Source organism: Maniola jurtina, chromosome W (genome assembly GCF_905333055.1).
Source record: "Maniola jurtina chromosome W, ilManJurt1.1, whole genome shotgun sequence".
In the NCBI taxonomy this organism is placed as follows: Eukaryota; Metazoa; Arthropoda; class Insecta; order Lepidoptera; family Nymphalidae; genus Maniola; species Maniola jurtina.
In genome coordinates this window covers 6,812,059-6,830,754 of record NC_060057.1, presented here as the reverse complement: position 1 = coordinate 6,830,754, position 18,696 = coordinate 6,812,059, and the positions used below count along the sequence as shown (strand labels likewise).

The following is an 18,696-nucleotide window of genomic DNA, read 5'->3' as shown; positions in this document are numbered from 1 at the left end:
TTATACAAGTATGGTATGGTAAGCAAGATTACTGCCAATATAATTTTGCTAAATATCTCACTATATCATTCCTTGGAAAAGGCGGTTGTCTATATGACCATATTTTAAATGAAGGCCTAGGTACGATTTGAGTGTCGATGCTATTTCGCAGGCAGCACGATAAAAGAAGCTCTATCTCGCTATAGGGCCTGGGCTATATGTCAATGTGTCCCACCCAAATAGCTGGAGTTTCCGATTTGCAGGGGGCTTGATGTCAGCTGATGATCGCCCCGTCGCTGTGTCGTATGTTAATTATTATGTATCTCTCACCTGAGTTAAGGTGATTTCAGATGCGTGGAAATAGCCTAGGCGGCGGTAAAATGAACCACGCTGACCCGTATATCCAACATCTGCTAGACGCTGCGAGCAGGCAGGCGTTCGAGTCGGAAAGACGAGTTCAGTTTAAAATTACTCCTTGTAGTAGATGCCACTCCGAGCCTGCGTGATTACGCCAGAGGTTGTCGGCTTCGGTATTGTACACTCCCGGAAAGGTGATGAGGGAGGAGTACAATATTGAGGCTGTCGGTCAGAGTGAATAACTTTTTGTCAAGTCTAAAAGCCATTTTGGTCTCATTCCGCTTCGTACTTTATATTTAAAGTGGATACCACTGCTTTGACTGCAAGGCCAGTTTTGAGTTCTCGCGTATTGAAACATAATACATCTTGAGTTGTAATGGTATTTTCTCTGTCGATGACTCACTAGTATGTGTACACTAGCCGTTTATATATTTCTTTATCTGTTACAATGTAATCCAAAAGATACCTATTGAGGTGAACTGAGACCGTCTGAAAACAGATTCTCTAGCCACTATACAAGCTCGGCTTGCACTCTTTCAGAAAATGATGTTTGGTTTTTCTAGCATGCTTCCGAACACAATTTCAGTGACTTAGAAACGTACGGCAAGCAACCTTCCCCGGTGGGTGATGAAGGTCGCAAAGTTGAGATACCCTAAAAGGCGTTGCGCCTGTTTGAGGGCCCAACTGCCGGTTTCTAAGAGAGACCACAGACTCTGACCAACTTTTGTTATCCCGTCTGGGGGTAGGGACTCCTGTTGAGGTGTGTGTCCGATTTTACTCCCCAATACTCGCGGTTGAAAGCGATCTCCTTTGCGTTGTGATCGATTTCTCGACATTGAAACCTAGGCTGGTTAAGAGTGATAGCCAGTAAGGTTATGAGCTTTCAAAATTTTCATGGACTGGTGACAATGTGAAGTCGTCCAAATACACCAGTAGGCGAAAGCATTTGTCGCGCAATACTTGAGCAGCCCAATTTGACACAAAGGCGAACAACTTTTGGTGCGGTCGCCAGACATAAGGATAAGAAAGTTATGTTCCAAAACCAACATACCGATTTGGGTGATTTATGTTTTAGGCGCAATAATAAGCCAGACTTTTGAGCATAGAGTCGTCCGTTTAGAAACTGGCATTTGAATGGTAAAGAAAACCAAACACATGAATATGTATCGGTTGCAATATTCTTGGGTATCAGTCCATTCAGTCAGTTTATTTGGTTACGTGACCTGGTACACATATCTATGGCGGCGCCTCCACCTGAACCAATTTTATCTCTTAAGAGAGAGAGAGAGAAAAAGAGAGAAAGAGAAAAATATCAAGGACAAGAGCGAATTAGACTTTAGGCCGTAGGGCTACGCGAGCCAAATTGCGCTTTATTTGCGTTGTAACGAGTCATTATTTATTGTAAGGTTAATTTTTAAAAATTGATTTGAACTGTCAACAATAATATAAAATTATTAATTAATCCAATGAAGGTAGTTTGATAAAATCTATATTTGGCTCCTTTAACGTCCTACAAGACTGAACCTGCATGAATACGGGTGTTTCGAAGGCTTCAGTCCAGTCTCCATCCGAGATTCGGAGCGACATCGCACCCCCTCGGCACTCGGACTGCGAACTGGACAACTAGATGCTGTGGACAGCAATCCCGCTCCAATCAAATTAATCTTTTTAAATTAAAACTCTCTGACAACCTCCACGCATTGAACCAATGTTCCATGCGAAGGTTTTGGGAGGACATTCCAATAATTCGACAAAAACATCTAAACAACACCTGCTTTTCTGAGTGACGCCAATATTATTAAAACGTATTTGCAGAGTGAGCGTTCTGTAAGGTACTAAGTAAATGTCGTCACGCTTGACCACAATAACATCCGATGGAAAGAGATAATGCGGTCCAAGATGGGACGCGTTCATATAGAAGATGCTCATTCACTCTTATTCTAAGGACACCCGAACTACAATTTGGCAGGAAATACAGATCGCGGAAAAGTATTCCAAACCTTAGCCAAGTTTTTTGAACAGCAATGAAATAGGCGATGTAGTTTGCAAGGCTGGTTTTAGTAGATACCTGATTTTATCAAAACCCCGAATTTGTAAGGTAATGCTGCGAAAGGACGGTACTTTGATACTCTTTTAGAAACTTTTAAAGTTGAAGGAACCAATGGAGATTGATTTAAAAGAATTCGGGCTTAGTTACGTAGTTCGTAAAAGGTGTATACTTACCTGTCTTAATACTGTTTGAGACAGTTGCCCGAAACAACTTTTTAGAGTAATTTTCATGATTTTTATTTTATAAACTGTTTTCATATGGCTCCCCCTTTTTCTTTCCATCAGAGAAGTCACTTTGTTGACGATAAAAGGTATTTCCTAAGATATAGTTAGTATTGAAAAACTTTGGACATACCTACCCTCAATTTTTGATATTTTTCTATACAACTTACATTCAATATTTTTCTTATTGTTAAATATTGTGAAAAATGTATTTCGAAGAAGAGAGTAGTTCTAAAATTCTTACGAAAGTGCTAGACACTTTAAAAGTTATTGATTCGTCCATATAATTTGAAGAATTGAACTTATTTGACAATGCCGCACACTACGTCACATATTTTGAAACCACGAAATATTACCAATATTTTGCCTGGGGCGTAAAAAAGGGAACCCGTTAAACACTAGTAGTTGCTTCAGTAAGAAAATATGAAGCCTAGTAGGTAGTTGAATTTAGTAAATTCGGTTCGGGCATTGGTAATTTAGCACAAAATATTTCAATTTGACTCACCCTTTGGAAGGTAACTCAAACCTTAGTTTCAACTTTTACGAGGCACAATGTGCTCTGAGCTGCTACGGCGCCCTGATTGACTGCGGCGCCCCACGCAGCTGCGGTGCCTTGAGCGATGCGGCGGCTGCCGCGCTCCGAGCGGCTGCGGTGACCTGAGCCACTACGGCGTTCTTGAGAAATTTTCACTTCCCACTCACACATTTCACACTTCACACACCACACGATGACGAGTTTTCTGGCCGAACTATTTTGTCGGCCTCGGACGGCACGGAAATTTCACCATTTTTAAAAATCACTACTTCTCGATGAAAGGGATCAAAAAATATATATACGATTCAATCTACAACAATGACGAAATATGGTGGCTTGTTGTGGCTTGTGTTAGTTAGTTCACAGAACGGCTGTTGGCGGCGTTGGAGGCACGGGTTGCGTGACGGAAATCAACGACATCTAGCGAAAGCGCGTGGAAGGAGCGATGCACTCTTCCTAAATGGACTTCGGACGTCAAACGGAACACATAATAAAAAATGTTATTCTCAGAATTTCTAATGAACTTCTCATAAAGACAACAAGGAAGGAAAGTAAAATGAAATAATAGAGAGTAGGTAGGTACGATATTGTGTCAATTTTGTTTATTCATTCGAAGAAAATGAAATTGACAGAGACAAGGGACCAAGCACATTCATTCAAATGAAAAACTGCGTAGTACCAGAGTGAACTAGAGTGGGGGAACTCTCGGTTTGATCCTGTATCGACCATATATCAAATATTAGGCTACGGTGACGTGAAATCAACCAAAAATAGGGCTACATTACCTGCGTTAAATGTAAGTATGTACTAACATTTGACGCCTGCCACTAACGTCGAGGCCTCGACGTTTTGTTAAAAGGTCCCTAATTGTCGTGAACTGTGGTCTGTGGTAGTACAATATCATGTAAAAACAGATTAAACCTCCGACCCAAAAAGAGGGGTGTTATAAGTTTGACGTGTGTATCTGTTGTAAGGTTATTTTTAAAAATTGATTTGAGTTGTCAAAAATAATATAAAATTATTAATTTATCTAATGCAGGTAGATTGATAAAATCGATATTTGGCTCATTCGATGTCATACAATCTGTTGCTAGGAGGCCAACAAGATTGAACTTGCATAAATACGGGTGTTTCGAAGGTTGTAGTTTAGTCTCCTTCTGAGATTCGGAGCGATATCGCATATTTTCGGTATTTGGATTGTGAACTGAATAATTAGATGTTGTGATAGCAATCACGCTCTAATTAAATAATTTATTTTGGCACTAGTTTTTTTAGATTAAAACTCTCGGATAACCTCTACACATTGAACCTGGTGTTTTTTGTGTTGGTTTTGAGAGAACATTCCAATAATTCGATAAAAATATTTAAATAATACCTGCTTTTCTGAGTGACGCCAATACTGTGTATCTGTCTGTGGCATCTTAGCTCCTGAACTAATGAACCGATACTGTAACCTTCACTTGTCGGGGGTTTTGTAAAATTTTAATTTACACTTGTTTCCGAAAAGGCATGGAATCAAAATGACCTTGACGATCCAAACATAGGTAATTCATGATAATTATTATAAATGCGAAAGTGTGTCTGTCTGTCTGTCTGTCTATGCTTTAGCTTTTCACGGCCCATCTGTTTAACCGATTTTGACGTTTGCTACCGATATAGCTTACATCCCAGGGATGATCTCTATCCCGGAAAATGAAAGATTAAGCACGCGCATATTAAGCACGCGCACGCGCGTGCGCACGTGCGCGCGTGCGCGCGTGCGCGCGTGCGCGCGTGCGCGCGTGCGTGCGTGCGTGCGTGCGTGCGTGCGTGCGTGCGTGCGTGCGTGCGTGCGTGCGTGCGTGCGTGTGTGAGTGTGAGTGTGTGTGTGTGTGCGTGCGCGCGCGCGCGCGCGCGTGCGTGCGTGCGTGCGTGCGTGCGTGCGTGTGTGTGTGTGTGTGTGTGTGTGTGTGTGTGTGTGTGTACTCCTTCACGCAAAAACTACTGGACGGATTGGGCTGAAATTTAGAATGGAGATAGATTGTACCCTGGATTAGCACATAGGCTACTTTTTATCCCGGAAAATCAAAGAGTTCCCACGGGAATTTAGAAAAACCTACATCCACGCGAACGAAGTCGCGGATATCAGCTAGATTGTAGAATAACATACAGATACTGAGAAAATGATAGGTCCGAAGAAAAGTTTTACAAAGACCTTTTTTGAAAAGATAACTCTGCAAAACATAAAATGAATGTGCGCCAATACAATTTGAAAAATGTATTGTAATTCAACACCCTCGGAAAGGATCTGCGAAGAAAAATTTCGAGTGGTATTCGATATGGTGTATTTAGTTTTCCTTCGCAGGTTTTTGATATCACTTGGAACTGTAATAAGTTACAGTTACAGTTACAAACCCATTTTATATTATAAATGCGAAAGAATGTCTGTCTGTCTGTCTGTCTGCTACCTTTGCACGGCCCAACAGTTTAACCGATTATGACGAAATTTGGTACAGGGTTAACTTATATTCCGGGGACGGACATAGGCTACTTTTTATCCCGGAAAATGAAAGAGTTCCCACGGTACTCCCAAAATCCTATCCGCTTAACCGATTTGTATGAAAGGTACCGAGGTAGCTTGCATCTCTGTAATTGCCATAGGCAACTTTTTATCCCGGAAATTAAACAGTTCCCACGGAATCTTTAAAAGCCTAAATCCACGCGGACGAAGTCGCGGGCATTCTCTATTAGTGTGAATGTGAATTAACTTTATTTTTCTTCTTTCTCAATTTGTAACATACTTTTACATGTTGATAACTAAGTATTTATTTAGTAGGTACTTAGTCGATGGATTTTTCAATTTTTTCGTGTTGTAGTTCTCGTATTTCTTTGGAAATGAATGTAAGTAATAATAGGAAATAAAATACTAGATGGACAACGGACATCAAGCGAGTTGCAGGGAGTCGTCGCGCTGGGTATAGGCGGCCTAAGTTCGCGAAGTCTCTAGAAGAGACCTATGCCCAGCAGTGGAGTTCTATCGGTTGACGACGATAATATTGTGATCAACCCATTACAAGTTTAGATCACAATCTACCACGCTGGCCCAGTGCGGATTAGCAGACTTCACACACCTTTGGGAACATTATGAAGACTGTCTGCAGGCATGCAGATTTCCTCACGATGTTTTCCTTCACACAATGAATGAAATATCTGCTCTATTAATTTTAGTTCAAAGAATCTAAGCTTCGACCAAAACAATGTTTTATGGTCAAAGATTTTTAGTTCGAAAAATGAATATTTTTGTGAAGCAGTTTCCGAAAGTAAAAATGTCTAACATGGCGAATATCAAACTCGCTACTTCTGGCTATCACAGCAGTTTTATGGTCGATTCAGTCGGTGAAAATCATGATTTATAAGAAAAATGTCGAGTTAGTGAATACTCGGTGGGGAGTAACCTAATTGGTATGGAACTTCCATTTATTTTTAACCTACTTTTAAAAAAAGGAAATTCTGTACATGTTTGTTCCACACCCCAAGGGAGCCAACGGGACAGCCTCCGCTATCCGTCGGTCCGTCTGTCTGTCTGTCAGTGGGCTGTATCTCATGAACCGTAAAAGAAATTTTCACAGATTATGTATTTCTTTTGCCGCTGCAAATAATAAAAATTTACATAGATTCATTAGATAAGTAAGGCTAGCTGTAAGTTTTATATTGTAATAAAATTGTAAGAAACTTACTTATTGATGATTTCAAAATACCTATTTAACGAGGTATCACTCGAGAGCGTAAAGCATTTTTTTCCGATTTTTATTATATGTTCAAAAGATGAAAACTCTTGCTTTCAAAATTTTAATACGCATCTGTGTAGCAAACTGAAACTGTTTTTCAACTTTACAGCTCAATTGTACTTATAATTGATTTTTAAAATAGCTGTGACACAACAGACGGCCTGGACGAAACTATAAAGGCTTGTATATTTTACTACGGAACCCTAAAAAAGAAAATTGTGTGTTTCCACTCATAATGAATGAAGCAACAGGCCGCAGACAACTCATGTAGTATAAAGTAACACTAGTAACTAGTTGACTGTAGAGAGTAGAGACGTCGTTCGGTTCGGACGCCCCGCTCTTCGATAAAACGTAATAAGAATATACTAGACATTCCAATTTTCCGAATTATAATCGCATCAAAATATAAACATTTGAGCATATAAGCTGTTATTAAATAGTGTACTTTTGTTCGAGGGAAACAATCTGTGAGTAAAACCTTTTTATCACCCGCTTGTTTGTTATGTAAACATTTGAATTTTTGGCGGTTTATATGTTTGTTGGTTATGATAAAATACGTTAAACATACGTTTGCTGTAATAAGTGATAAAATGTAATGGTATACTTAGTATCCGTGGAAATATGAGAGTGCTCACGAAAATTGCATTGTTTACATTACAAAAAATAATCGTTTGATGTTCTCAAATAGAAAAGTTTATTTAGAAATATTTGATTCAATTAGTTAGGTTAAGAACTAAAGCCAGTAGGACAAATAATTATTAAAAGAGGTAAATGTTACAAAAACCTAAAATTTTTTAGTAACCTACCTATGTCGCATAAGGCCGATTTTCCAAATAATGTTTAAGTAACAGTTGGTGACTGGAAATTCGGTCCTTAATGTATCTACCTAAAAGCTACTAGCTTCTGATGAGCTAAAATCTAAATCCTAAAATAATTTATAAGTATTTACCTATGTTTTTATCATTAACCTTACATTGATAACGAAAATTAAACATTTACGGAGGGATTAAAGCAAAGCAATACAAATACTACAATCGGCTTTGTCAATTTTTTTTGTTGCTAGCTACCTATGTACTGTGTTCCTATGCACAAACTCTATTTTATAGCTTTTCCTAAGGTCTAGGCGTCAACTGCTTGAAACAAAGAAGTACAAAAATAAAGCTTAAGAGAAGTTTCTCTAGCGCGCACCACAGCAAGCACCCCATCGGTTTACACACAAACGTAGTTTGGTTTTCATTGGAATATTAACCAATCAAACTCAATGAAATTTCGTAGACATTTTCTAGGAACAAATATCTGTGTCTGCCATTTGCCAGATTTCCGTAAAAATGCGTGGTTTCAACATTATACGGGCTCAAAGATGTATAGGTCTTTGAGACCGTGTAACGTATCAACAAAATTTCAGAGTTCAATTGGTTGATATTCCAACAAGAACCAAATTACGTTTGTTTGGAGCGAATCACGAATTATCTCCTGTTAAAATTTTTCTGTGAATTTCTGCTTCTTACCTACGTAACTTCTAATAAAATTACTAACATTTCTCAAAACCGCTGTACGAGTTTAAACGAATCAGAGATAAAATAAAATGAGGCATTCCTACGATGCAAAATCAAATCGTTGAGGAATTTAGGGTAAGCTGCAGAGGATTTCTCTTGAGAATGAGGAAACATTCCCAAGCGTCGCTGCGGTTTTCTCTTAGTTAACCCAGTGCTATAGCTATTTCTTTTGACAGTTAACTTACAAATCTCAATAGATCAAAAGAATAGATCAATAGTTACAAGAGCGGACTGAATTCTGAAAGGTCGCCGGTTCAAAGCTCACCCGTTAAACTATTGTCGTACGCTTAGTTGGAGAAAAAAGGGGAATATTGGTCATTAATAAGGTGCCTAATATTCTTTTACTAAAAAAATATTTTCTGATCAAAGTGCCTTTCTAAACATACTTCTACTCAGGTACTTAATGAACGCCTATTTCAATCCGTGTGCAGTAAAGGATGCGATTAAATGTTTTTTGTACAACTTGATTTATTTATTAAATTTTAGCAAAGAAAAAGAAAACCAGTTCTTACTTTTATAGTGTTTCATAGTAAATTGAGTATTTTTTAACATTTATAGTTTTAATTAAAAATTTCCATGAATGAGTAAAATTACTGTTATATTTTTTCGGATTAAAACTGATGCCACAGGCAATTCGCGACAGGTCGAGGTATGGATGCGGGGGGACGCCCCGCACGCCCACCCGCACAGCGCTAGCGGTCGCCCGCACCCGGATTGCCATCTGGACCAGTCGCGTACTATCGGTCGGCGATAGGTTGAGAATTGAGATGATAATGATTATCATTTTCAGTCTATTCAATATTATAAATCTGCCTCATATTCAACTTAGGCCACATCATCACTTTCCATCGGGCGTGATAGATTCTAGAGGATCCTCGCGCGGCTATAACAATGCACTCACCACCAAGAGCAGTGATAACCTAGTGTTCAGAGTCAAACCACAGTTGGCCTAATAGACTACGAGTATTCTCACTGATAATGATGATGAAGCACCATCCGCCACGCTGCTTTTTTGCAAAAATTCTTTCTATACTTATTAAACAAATAAAATACTTACTCGCCTTCATCTCGTCATAAGAGTTTGGTTTCGTAAGCTCTCGCACGACCCCGTGCGCCATCTGAAGCATACAGCCTTTCGATGAAGTGTACCATTGAGCACGCTGGGTTCCAATGATCAAGTCCTTTATCTGGAAATTATTGTGAAATTTTTTTTAGCAGATGTGGAACATCATACATGTGCATGTGACATATCGCCATTGCGACATTAAGACCTCTTATGTGTAAAAAACACTTTGTGACGAAGCGTTACATGTTATATAATATTTATATTATTATTTTATCTATTTGTTATTACAAATGATATTTTTAGATATAACTAATCTTGGCCCTTGGGGGTACTCTGTTAAATTTTCAACATTCATGTTTCATAATTTTCCTGAAGGAAGACCCATAAGTTCTACGCATACAAATAAATAGTGAAGGGAAAAGAGTTCCATACAAAAATGTTCTGGAGAGCCTCTTGAAAATTAAGGAAATTTTCGTATGGAGACGAATTTTTTTGTTCTGTGGCCATATTTTTTTCACCGGCCCTTTGGGGTGCCCTAGTAAGTTTTCCACGTTCGGCTCTCTCTATAATTTTAATGACCTAGAATTTTTGACTTTTACGCGCACGGAAAGTATGGTGAAAAAGTCCCATACAAAATTATTGTTCAGAAGGAACCGATTTTGAGGAAATTTGGCGCAGACGTATTATGTAGGATACTTCTTTCCACGGAAAAAGAGGTCCTATGTGATTTTGAAGAAAACAAATCTACTTGCAGGCAAAAATGAGTAAAAAAAATAAATGCTTACCGTTTACCGTCTATTCCAGTGGAAATCAGATCTGGAATCTTCTAGCACCTTCCATCCTTTCATGAGGCCTGGAATATTCAGCAAACGGAATAAGTAAACTAGCGGTGATAGCTTAGTTGTTAAAACATAGCTTCCTTCCTATTCAGGGAGTCGGGGGTTCGATCCCGGGCACGCAACGCTGACTTTGCAGAGTTTGGAGAGTAGTTAGAACGATACACCGTTACACAAGTGTCTGATGTTATCGTTTCTTTAAGTCCAGGAGCCACATGTTCGGATGCTTTTTAGACCGTCTGAGATCTCTGACTAAGTAATCCAAACCATTTTGTAAAAAATTAGAGTAGATCTGAAATCGGCGGCGTCAAAATACAATAAGTAAGAAACCGAAACCGTTTTAAAATATGATAAAACAAAAAAAGTTGAATTCTGTATACCAGTGTGGTGTGAATTCGGAGGCCACTGTCCACCTTCGACGGCAAGAGACGAATGAACTGTATGCGGGTTAATTGCGAATTTTGAATGTGCCCACACGGGGAAAATGTATCTGCTTTCGAGAGTAAAGAACTAAAATGTTGGCTTCACTTCACCTATGCCTAATGTAGGCAGATAATATTTTAAGAAGCTCAGCGACTGTTACCTGTAAAAACTCGCATATCCCTTATTCAGTACAAGAGTAGGGAGTTTTCAAAAAAATATTTTTAGAGACCCCCACTTTTTTTCATGTAACATCCGCTAGGTGAATTTTTTTTCGTATAAAATATAGCCTTTGTCACCCGGGCCAATGAATCAATTGACACCTCATTCATCAAAATCGGCCCAGTAGTTTAGGCGCTATAGTGGAACACACACAATCTGTATACAAACATACATACATACATACATACATACATATATACATACTGTACAGTGTACACTTGTACAGGTTGCTAATGTACGACGGATGTTGCTGGATAGATAGCGCGCCGTGTTCTCTACCAGGGTAGGAAGAAAATCAAAGAAAATGTACACTAAAATATTCACGAATTTAAGCGACGGGCCTGCCCGCGAAATTCAAATTTAATTTGGTTTTTCGCAATTTGTAAACTAATACGACCACGTAGGCTTATGGTATTTTACTTGCGACAATGGCAGTATCATCCTCACAGGTTTATATAAAAATCTTTACTTGAAAGGGTCCAGTTTAAGAAATTAATTCTAGTATCGACTATTCTCACAAATTAGTATACATATATTAATTAAAATATACAATAAATTTTTACGCTTCGACAGATTTTCTTTACAAAAACTGTCAAACCTCAAATTAATTCCTCAGATAAAGTTATTTGACGATTGAAAAATCGGCCCTCAGAGAAACAAAATAATATCTACTCGCAGCCAAAAACTAGTAGGTAAAAATAAAATGCTTACCATTCATTTATTCTAATGGAAATCTGATCTGGAATCTTGTAGCACCTTCCACCATGAGGCCTGGAATATTCAGCGAATGGAATTAGTAAACAAGCGCTGATAGCTTAGTTGTTATAACGTATTTCTCCTGTTCGTGGGGGGAGGGGGTTCAATGCCGGGCATGTATCTGTTGTCGCAGGTATATTGTCAAAGCCGTGATATTATACGTACAATCTCACTAGTGATATTATAATTAAACGGTAGATTGTCAATTGACTTCATTTCTTACAATATTTGTCGGCCTGGTTTTAGTGTCATTGTAATTTCACAAGGTCATTATATGTAGTGACATTATGAAAAATCTAGGTATATTATTATGAGTGAAGTTGGCAGTGGGAGACGTCAAGCGTTCTGATTGGTCAATTGGAGCGTGTGCGAAATTTTCCGCCTAAAATTATTGTTTAAATGGTGTTTTGTTATTTTTTTTCATTAAATTTCTTTAAAATGTGTGATAGTCAACATTTGGAAGTGATTGAAACTTCACATTCATTAATATACCAAGTGAAAACCAGTGTGAGATTGTGGCACGAGAAGATTTCAACATAGAGCTACGAAAATATTGCAGTGGGCAATCTGATAAAGACCTGGAGAGTGGCATAGGCTACTTTTTATCTAGGAAAATCAAGGAGTTCCTACAGGATTTTTCAATATCTAAATCCACGCGGACAAAGTCTCGGGCATCAGCTAGTTACATTCTATAATAGTAATACAATAAAGTTTGCGATTTTTTTAAACGTGTCTATTTACTTATAACTCTATGATTGCCAAATTGACATCGGAAAGGGACCAATCAGAGGCGGCCTCACAATCTAACGACCAGTAAAATTGTCCAAATATCATTGCCTTACAATATCACTATGTAGGTACACTAAAACCAAGCCGTTCAATTGTAAGAAATGAAGTCGATTGTCGGTCTACCGTTTAATTATAATGTCACTAGTGAGATTGTAATATCACGGCTTTGACAATATACCTGCGACATATCTACCGTTAACTTTTCGAAGTTATGTGCGTTTTAAGAAATTAAATATCACTTGCTTTGACAAAATGAAGGAAAACATCGTGAAGTCTGCCAACTGGCAATGGGCCAGCGTGATGGACTCTAGCCTAATCCCTTCTCATTCTAAAAGGGAACTCGTACTCAGCAGTATAGTTCGCGACAGGTCGAGGTATGGATGCGGGGGGACGCCCCGCACGCCCACCCGCACAGCGCTAGCGGTCGCCCGCACCCGGATTGCCATCTGGACCAGTCGCGTACTATCGGTCGGCGATAGGTTGAGAATTGAGATGATAATGATTATCATTTTCAGTCTATTCAATATTATAAATCTGCCTCATATTCAACTTAGGCCACATCATCACTTTCCATCGGGCGTGATAGATTCTAGAGGATCCTCGCGCGGCTATAACAATGCACTCACCACCAAGAGCAGTGATAACCTAGTGTTCAGAGTCAAACCACAGTTGGCCTAATAGACTACGAGTATTCTCACTGATAATGATGATGAAGCACCATCCGCCACGCTGCTTTTTTGCAAAAATTCTTTCTATACTTATTAAACAAATAAAATACTTACTCGCCTTCATCTCGTCATAAGAGTTTGGTTTCGTAAGCTCTCGCACGACCCCGTGCGCCATCTGAAGCATACAGCCTTTCGATGAAGTGTACCATTGAGCACGCTGGGTTCCAATGATCAAGTCCTTTATCTGGAAATTATTGTGAAATTTTTTTTAGCAGATGTGGAACATCATACATGTGCATGTGACATATCGCCATTGCGACATTAAGACCTCTTATGTGTAAAAAACACTTTGTGACGAAGCGTTACATGTTATATAATATTTATATTATTATTTTATCTATTTGTTATTACAAATGATATTTTTAGATATAACTAATCTTGGCCCTTGGGGGTACTCTGTTAAATTTTCAACATTCATGTTTCATAATTTTCCTGAAGGAAGACCCATAAGTTCTACGCATACAAATAAATAGTGAAGGGAAAAGAGTTCCATACAAAAATGTTCTGGAGAGCCTCTTGAAAATTAAGGAAATTTTCGTATGGAGACGAATTTTTTTGTTCTGTGGCCATATTTTTTTCACCGGCCCTTTGGGGTGCCCTAGTAAGTTTTCCACGTTCGGCTCTCTCTATAATTTTAATGACCTAGAATTTTTGACTTTTACGCGCACGGAAAGTATGGTGAAAAAGTCCCATACAAAATTATTGTTCAGAAGGAACCGATTTTGAGGAAATTTGGCGCAGACGTATTATGTAGGATACTTCTTTCCACGGAAAAAGAGGTCCTATGTGATTTTGAAGAAAACAAATCTACTTGCAGGCAAAAATGAGTAAAAAAAATAAATGCTTACCGTTTACCGTCTATTCCAGTGGAAATCAGATCTGGAATCTTCTAGCACCTTCCATCCTTTCATGAGGCCTGGAATATTCAGCAAACGGAATAAGTAAACTAGCGGTGATAGCTTAGTTGTTAAAACATAGCTTCCTTCCTATTCAGGGAGTCGGGGGTTCGATCCCGGGCACGCAACGCTGACTTTGCAGAGTTTGGAGAGTAGTTAGAACGATACACCGTTACACAAGTGTCTGATGTTATCGTTTCTTTAAGTCCAGGAGCCACATGTTCGGATGCTTTTTAGACCGTCTGAGATCTCTGACTAAGTAATCCAAACCATTTTGTAAAAAATTAGAGTAGATCTGAAATCGGCGGCGTCAAAATACAATAAGTAAGAAACCGAAACCGTTTTAAAATATGATAAAACAAAAAAAGTTGAATTCTGTATACCAGTGTGGTGTGAATTCGGAGGCCACTGTCCACCTTCGACGGCAAGAGACGAATGAACTGTATGCGGGTTAATTGCGAATTTTGAATGTGCCCACACGGGGAAAATGTATCTGCTTTCGAGAGTAAAGAACTAAAATGTTGGCTTCACTTCACCTATGCCTAATGTAGGCAGATAATATTTTAAGAAGCTCAGCGACTGTTACCTGTAAAAACTCGCATATCCCTTATTCAGTACAAGAGTAGGGAGTTTTCAAAAAAATATTTTTAGAGACCCCCACTTTTTTTCATGTAACATCCGCTAGGTGAATTTTTTTTCGTATAAAATATAGCCTTTGTCACCCGGGCCAATGAATCAATTGACACCTCATTCATCAAAATCGGCCCAGTAGTTTAGGCGCTATAGTGGAACACACACAATCTGTATACAAACATACATACATACATACATACATACATATATACATACTGTACAGTGTACACTTGTACAGGTTGCTAATGTACGACGGATGTTGCTGGATAGATAGCGCGCCGTGTTCTCTACCAGGGTAGGAAGAAAATCAAAGAAAATGTACACTAAAATATTCACGAATTTAAGCGACGGGCCTGCCCGCGAAATTCAAATTTAATTTGGTTTTTCGCAATTTGTAAACTAATACGACCACGTAGGCTTATGGTATTTTACTTGCGACAATGGCAGTATCATCCTCACAGGTTTATATAAAAATCTTTACTTGAAAGGGTCCAGTTTAAGAAATTAATTCTAGTATCGACTATTCTCACAAATTAGTATACATATATTAATTAAAATATACAATAAATTTTTACGCTTCGACAGATTTTCTTTACAAAAACTGTCAAACCTCAAATTAATTCCTCAGATAAAGTTATTTGACGATTGAAAAATCGGCCCTCAGAGAAACAAAATAATATCTACTCGCAGCCAAAAACTAGTAGGTAAAAATAAAATGCTTACCATTCATTTATTCTAATGGAAATCTGATCTGGAATCTTGTAGCACCTTCCACCATGAGGCCTGGAATATTCAGCGAATGGAATTAGTAAACAAGCGCTGATAGCTTAGTTGTTATAACGTATTTCTCCTGTTCGTGGGGGGAGGGGGTTCAATGCCGGGCATGTATCTGTTGTCGCAGGTATATTGTCAAAGCCGTGATATTATACGTACAATCTCACTAGTGATATTATAATTAAACGGTAGATTGTCAATTGACTTCATTTCTTACAATATTTGTCGGCCTGGTTTTAGTGTCATTGTAATTTCACAAGGTCATTATATGTAGTGACATTATGAAAAATCTAGGTATATTATTATGAGTGAAGTTGGCAGTGGGAGACGTCAAGCGTTCTGATTGGTCAATTGGAGCGTGTGCGAAATTTTCCGCCTAAAATTATTGTTTAAATGGTGTTTTGTTATTTTTTTTCATTAAATTTCTTTAAAATGTGTGATAGTCAACATTTGGAAGTGATTGAAACTTCACATTCATTAATATACCAAGTGAAAACCAGTGTGAGATTGTGGCACGAGAAGATTTCAACATAGAGCTACGAAAATATTGCAGTGGGCAATCTGATAAAGACCTGGAGAGTGGCATAGGCTACTTTTTATCTAGGAAAATCAAGGAGTTCCTACAGGATTTTTCAATATCTAAATCCACGCGGACAAAGTCTCGGGCATCAGCTAGTTACATTCTATAATAGTAATACAATAAAGTTTGCGATTTTTTTAAACGTGTCTATTTACTTATAACTCTATGATTGCCAAATTGACATCGGAAAGGGACCAATCAGAGGCGGCCTCACAATCTAACGACCAGTAAAATTGTCCAAATATCATTGCCTTACAATATCACTATGTAGGTACACTAAAACCAAGCCGTTCAATTGTAAGAAATGAAGTCGATTGTCGGTCTACCGTTTAATTATAATGTCACTAGTGAGATTGTAATATCACGGCTTTGACAATATACCTGCGACATATCTACCGTTAACTTTTCGAAGTTATGTGCGTTTTAAGAAATTAAATATCACTTGCTTTGACAAAATGAAGGAAAACATCGTGAAGTCTGCCAACTGGCAATGGGCCAGCGTGATGGACTCTAGCCTAATCCCTTCTCATTCTAAAAGGGAACTCGTACTCAGCAGTATAGTTCGCGACAGGTCGAGGTATGGATGCGGGGGGACGCCCCGCACGCCCACCCGCACAGCGCTAGCGGTCGCCCGCACCCGGATTGCCATCTGGACCAGTCGCGTACTATCGGTCGGCGATAGGTTGAGAATTGAGATGATAATGATTATCATTTTCAGTCTATTCAATATTATAAATCTGCCTCATATTCAACTTAGGCCACATCATCACTTTCCATCGGGCGTGATAGATTCTAGAGGATCCTCGCGCGGCTATAACAATGCACTCACCACCAAGAGCAGTGATAACCTAGTGGTTAAAATGTCAGCCTCATATTCAGAGTCAAACCACAGTTGGCCTAATAGACTACGAGTATTCTCACTGATAATGATGATGAAGCACCATCCGCCACGCTGCTTTTTTGCAAAAATTCTTTCTATACTTATTAAACAAATAAAATACTTACTCGCCTTCATCTCGTCATAAGAGTTTGGTTTCGTAAGCTCTCGCACGACCCCGTGCGCCATCTGAAGCATACAGCCTTTCGATGAAGTGTACCATTGAGCACGCTGGGTTCCAATGATCAAGTCCTTTATCTGGAAATTATTGTGAATTTTTTTTTAGCAGATGTGGAACATCATACATGTGCATGTGACATATCGCCATTGCGACATTAAGACCTCTTATGTGTAAAAAACACTTTGTGATGAAGCGTTACATGTTATATAATATTTACATTATTATTTTATCTATTTGTTATTACAAATGATATTTTTAGATATAACTAATCTTGGCCCTTGGGGGTTACTCTGTTTTTTCAACATTCATGTTTCATAATTTTCCTGAAGGAAGACCCATAAGTTCTACGCATACAAATAAATAGTGAAGGGAAAAGAGTTCCATACAAAAATATTCTGGAGAGCCTCTTGAAAATTAAGGAAATTTTCGTATGGAGACGAATTTTTTTGTTCTGTGGCCATATTTTTTTCACCGGCCCTTTGGGGTGCCCTAGTCAGTTTTCCACGTTTGGCTCTCTCTATAATTTTAATGACCTAGAATTTTTGACTTTTACGCGCACGGAAAGTATGGTGAAAAAATCCCATACAAAATTGTTCAGAAGGAACCGATTTTGAGGAAATTTGTGATTTTGTGATATGTGATTTTGAAGAAAACAAATCTACTTGCAGGCAAAAATGAGTAAAAAAAAATAAATGCTTACCGTTTACCGTCTATTCCAGTGGAAATCAGATCTGGAATCTTCTAGCACCTTCCATCCTTTCATGAGGCCTGGAATATTCAGCAAACGGAATAAGTAAACTAGCGGTGATAGCTTAGTTGTTAAAACATAGCTTCCTTCCTATTCAGGGAGTCGGGGGTTCGATCCCGGGCACGCAACGCTGACTTTGCAGAGTTTGGAGAGTAGTTAGAACGATACACCGTTACACAAGTGTCTGATGTTATCGTTTCTTTAAGTCCAGGAGCCACATGTTCGGATGCTTTTTAGACCGTCTGAGATCTCTGACTAAGTAATCCAAACCATTTTGTAAAAAATTAGAGTAGATCTGAAATCGGCGGCGTCAAAATACAATAAGTAAGAAACCGAAACCGTTTTAAAATATGATAAAACAAAAAAAGTTGAATTCTGTATACCAGTGTGGTGTGAATTCGGAGGCCACTGTCCACCTTCGACGGCAAGAGACGAATGAACTGTATGCGGGTTAATTGCGAATTTTGAATGTGCCCACACGGGGAAAATGTATCTGCTTTCGAGAGTAAAGAACTAAAATGTTGGCTTCACTTCACCTATGCCTAATGTAGGCAGATAATATTTTAAGAAGCTCAGCGACTGTTACCTGTAAAAACTCGCATATCCCTTATTCAGTACAAGAGTAGGGAGTTTTCAAAAAAATATTTTTAGAGACCCCCACTTTTTTTCATGTAACATCCGCTAGGTGAATTTTTTTTCGTATAAAATATAGCCTTTGTCACCCG

General features: G+C 38.6%; 3 long non-coding RNA genes across 3 annotated transcripts; 1 reads left to right on the top strand and 2 right to left on the bottom strand.

Moving 5' to 3' along the window:
* The first annotated feature begins 1,854 nt into the window (after positions 1 to 1,854).
* Positions 1,855 to 12,458, top strand: LOC123879766. Its single transcript, XR_006799070.1, has 3 exons — positions 1,855 to 2,796; positions 5,944 to 5,953; positions 12,448 to 12,458. It is a non-coding gene; the product is annotated as an uncharacterized LOC123879766 (long non-coding RNA).
* LOC123879765 lies at positions 11,745 to 14,405 on the bottom strand. Its single transcript, XR_006799069.1, has 3 exons — positions 14,131 to 14,405; positions 13,337 to 13,466; positions 11,745 to 11,780 (listed from the first exon to the last, which is right to left on the bottom strand). It is a non-coding gene; the product is annotated as an uncharacterized LOC123879765 (long non-coding RNA).
* A 1,153-nt stretch (positions 14,406 to 15,558) lies between these two features.
* On the bottom strand, positions 15,559 to 18,198 carry LOC123879764. The gene is made up of 3 exons (XR_006799068.1): positions 17,924 to 18,198; positions 17,171 to 17,300; positions 15,559 to 15,594 (listed from the first exon to the last, which is right to left on the bottom strand). It is a non-coding gene; the product is annotated as an uncharacterized LOC123879764 (long non-coding RNA).
* Between the last annotated feature and the right edge of the window lie 498 nt (positions 18,199 to 18,696).